Source organism: Taudactylus pleione, unplaced genomic scaffold, assembly GCF_031769625.1.
Source record: "Taudactylus pleione unplaced genomic scaffold, aTauple2 ptg000174l, whole genome shotgun sequence".
NCBI classification, from domain to species: Eukaryota; Metazoa; Chordata; class Amphibia; order Anura; family Myobatrachidae; genus Taudactylus; species Taudactylus pleione.
Genome location: NW_028284576.1, coordinates 5,669,167 through 5,673,719, shown reverse-complemented (window position 1 = coordinate 5,673,719; position 4,553 = coordinate 5,669,167). Strand labels below are relative to the sequence as shown.

At 36.3% G+C, this 4,553-nt stretch overlaps 1 non-coding gene across 1 annotated transcript; it reads left to right on the top strand.

Annotated features, from left to right (window-relative positions):
• The first annotated feature begins 373 nt into the window (after positions 1-373).
• TRNAA-AGC (transfer RNA alanine (anticodon AGC)) lies at positions 374-446 on the top strand. The gene has a single exon. It is a non-coding gene; the product is annotated as a tRNA-Ala (tRNA).
• The last annotated feature ends 4,107 nt before the right edge of the window (positions 447-4,553 follow it).

Genomic DNA, 4,553 nt, shown 5'->3' with positions numbered 1-4,553 from the left:
AGCACTCAAAATATGTGTTATGAATTTGTGGGTATACTTAGGAATATCAGAAATATAATGAGATAAAAGGGAATAAGACAGGGAATTGGGCATTACAATTCCTATGAGAAGGAAAGCAAGACAATGTATGCCTGTCCACAATGGAAGTAAGTTGGGACAGTGCCACCAGATGTGGGACAGTTTCCTCAGCCCCACAAAGTCTCCAACACAATGGTGATAAAGAAGGAAACATTTTATGAAATCATTAAGGTACTAAATACCAACGATAATGGGATTTCACTAAACTTGAGGCTAATGGATGTTTTTGAGATGTTATCTCTAAATGTAATCCAGTCCTCCTGGTGTAAGTGGTGTAAATGACTTTAACCTCAAAGGGGAATTAGCTCAAATGGTAGAGCGCTCGCTTAGCATGCGAGAGGTAGCGGGATCGATGCCCGCATTCTCCAGATAAGATTTTGGAACCAAAATTTACAGCAATATATCAATTGTGGAATAACATTCCTGACAAAAAAATTCTTCACTGTTTTTATTTTCTTCTGATGCCCCAGAGGAATGCTGAGTTACATATAGTTATCTTGAAAATTGCATGCAAACAATTTGGGGTTGATTCGAAGAGCTGATACACCACATTTCCTGTGAGTAACTGACTATAAGCCACACTTATGGTAACTCCAAACTTGCAGCAATTTGTTGTAGCCCCATAATGCTGCATAAAAAAGTGATATCGGGTTGCTAGCGGTCCAATTTCAACTGCTGTAACTGGTGTTACTATACTGTTGCAAGGTTAACTTACCCCCTTTGTAAATAATTGAATCAACTTCTTAGAATTAACCCAGTGGATCCCAGTATCTGGTTTATATTAATAAATTTTTCTTATTCTTCTGGCTAAAAGTCACTGTGAATTTTTAGCTTATTCTCTATATCTTCTTAGGACTGATCACTTGTTTTCAATTTGTAAAGTTCTTTCTAGTATTATCTAACACTAGCTGGAAAGCCATGGATGTAGAGTTAGTAAAGTCATAGCTGTTAATTTCAATGTAAGTTTGTGTATTGAGGTAAAATGAAGACAAATGCCTGGTAAATTTTGTCAAATACAGAATCCTCCTGTCACAGAATAACAAATACCAAACACGTCCCTGGGTGGTCTTGAACCACCAACCTTTCAGTTAACAGCCAAAAACACACTAACCAACAGTGCCACAGAGACAGGTGAAAATACTTTCTAATGGATATTATCAGTAAGGGAAGATGAACCAGCAGAATTGAACTTAAACTGTTTAAAAGTTTCTAACTTGGATCATTTCTTACAAATGGACACTATAATATGAACTTGTGTAAAGTAAGAAATAACAGGATTATACCCTGTGAATTGAGAATTTTGTCAGTGTGTGAAAATATCTTAGTCATGATGGGGGCGAATCAATCCAGTTATAAAAGGGTTGAAATAGGGGGATTTCAGTTAGTCCAAGGATCCAAGTACATGAGAACTTATTTGCAGTGTTATGAAAAATTCTGGTGATGTATTCACAATGATAAATGTGCCAAATTGTATTTATAATAAAGATAGAGAATGGTGGAACTGAGTTTTTTCAATATAAAGCTATATGGCATTTGGTAGCACTCAAAATATGTGTTATAAATTTGTGGGTATACTTAGTAATATCAGAAAGATAATGAGATAAAAGGGAATATGAAAGGGAGTTGGGCATTACAATACCTATGAGAAGGAAAGCAAGACAATGTATGTCTGTCCACAATGGAAGTAAGTTGGGACAGTGCCACCAGATGTGGGACAGTTTCCTCAGCCCCACAATGTCTCCAACACAATGGTGATAAAGAAGGAAACATTTTATGAAATCATTAAGGTACTAAATACCAACGATAATGGGATTTCACTAAACTTGAGGCTAATGGATGTTTTTGAAATGTTATCTCTAATTGTAATCCAGTCCTCTTGGTGTAAGTGGTGTAAATGGTTATAACATCAAAGGGAATTAGCTGAAATGGTAGAGCGCTCGCTTAGCATGCGAGAGGTAGCGGCATCGATGCCCGCATTCTCCAGTTAAGATTTTGGAACCAAAATTTGCTGCAGTATATCAAGTGAAGAATAACGTTCCTGACCAAAATTCTTCACTGTTTTCAATTTCTTCTGATGCCCCAGAGGAATGCTGAGTTGCATATAGTTGTCTTGAAAATTACATGCAAACAATTTGGGGTTGATTCAAAGAGCTGATACACCACATTTCCTGTGAGTAACTGACTATAAGCCACACTTATGGTAGCTCCAAAATTGCAACAATTTGTTGTAGCCCCATAATGCTGCATAAAAAAGTGATATCAGGTTGCTAGGGGTTCAATTTCAACTGCTCTAACTGGTGTTACTATACTGTTGCAGCGTTAACTTACCCCCTTTGTAAATAATTGAATAAACTTCTCAGAATTAACCCAGTGGATGCCAGTATCTGGTATATATTAATACATTTTTCTTATTCTTCTGGCTATAAGTCACTGTGAATTTTTAGCTTATTCTCTATATCTTCTTAGGACTGATCACTTGTTTTCAATTTGTAAAGTTCTTTCTAGTATTATCTAACACTAGCTGGAAAGCCATGGATGTAGAGTTAGTAAAGTCATAGCTGTTAATTTCCATGTAAGTTTGTGTATTGAGGTAAAATGAAGACAAATGCCTGGTAAATTTTGTCAAATAAAGAAACCTCCTGCCACAGAATAACAAACACGAAAAACGTCCCTGGGTGGGCTTGAACCACCAACCTTTCAGTTAACAGACGAAAACACGCTAACCAATTGCGCCACAGAGACACATGAAAGTGCTTTCTTTTGGATATTATCAGTAAGGGAAGATGAACCAGCAGAACTGAACTTAAACTGCTTAAAAGTTTCTAACTTGGATCATTTCTTACAAATGGACACTATAATATGAACTTGTGCAAAGTAAGAAATAACAGGATTATACCCTGTGAATTGAGAATTTTGTCAGTGTGTGAAAATATCTTAGTCATGATGGGGGCGAATCAATCCAGTTATAAAAGGGTTGAAATAGGGGGATTTCAGTTAGTCCAAGGATCCAAGTATATGAGAGCTTATTTGCAGTGTTATGAAAAAGTCTGGTGATGTATTCACAATGATAAATGTGCCAAATTGTATTTACAATAAAGATAGAGAATGGTGGAACTGAGTTTTTTCAATATAAAGCTATATGGCATTTGGTAGCACTCAAAATATGTGTTATAAATTTGAGGGTATACTTAGGAATATCAGAAATATAATGAGATAAAAGGGAATATGACAGGGAGTTGGGCATTACAATTCCTATGAGAAGGAAAGCAAGACAATGTATGTCTGTCCACAATGGAAGTAAGTTGGGACAGTGCCACCAGATGTGGGACAGTTTCCTCAGCCCCACAAAGTCTCCAACACAATGGTGATAAAGAAGGAAACATTTTATGAAATCATTAAGGTACTAAATACCAACGATAATGGGATTTCACTAAACTTGAGGCTAATGGATGTTTTTGAGATGTTATCTCTAAATGTAATCCAGTCCTCTTGGTGTAAGTGGTGTATATGTTTTTAACATCAAAGGGGAATTAGCTCAAATGGTAGAGCTGTTGCTTAGCATGCGAGAGGTATCGGCATCAATGCCCGCATTCTCCAGATAATATTTTGGAACCAAAATTTGCTGCAGTATATCAAGTGAAGAATAACATTCCTGACCAAAATTCTTCACTGTTTTTATTTTCTTCTGATGCCCCAGAGGAATGCTGAGTTACATATAGTTGTCTTGAAAATTACATGCAAACAATTTGGGGTTGATTCAAAGAGCTGATACACCACATTTCCTGTGAGTAACTGACTATAAGCCACACTTATGGTAGCTCCAAACTTGCAGCAATTTGTTGTAGCCCCATAATGCTGCATAAAAAAGTGATATCGGGTTGCTAGGGGTTCAATTTCAACTGCTGTAACTGGTGTTACTATACTGTTGCAAGGGTAACTTACCCCCTTTGTAAATAATTGAATCAACTTCTCAGAATTAACCCAGTGGAACCCAGTATCTTGTTTATATTAATAAATTTTTCTTATTCTTCTGGCTAAAAGTCACTGTGAATTTTTAGCTTATTCTCTATATCTTCTTAGGACTGATCACTTGTTTTCAATTTGTAAAGTTCTTTCTAGTATTATCTAACACTAGCTGGAAAGCCATGGATGTAGAGCTAGTAAAGTCATAGCTGTTAATTTCAATGTAAGTTTGTGTATTGAGGTAAAATGAAGACAAATGCCTGGTAAATTTTGTCAAATACAGAATCCTCCTGTCACAGAATAACAAATACCAAACACGTCCCTGGGTGGGCTTGAACCACCAACCTTTCAGTTAACAGCCAAAAACACACTAACCAACAGTGCCACAGAGACAGGTGAAAATACTTTCTAATGGATATTATCAGTAAGGGAAGATGAACCAGCAGAATTGAACTTAAACTGTTTAAAAGTTTCTAACTTGGATCATTTCTTACAAATGGACACTATAATAT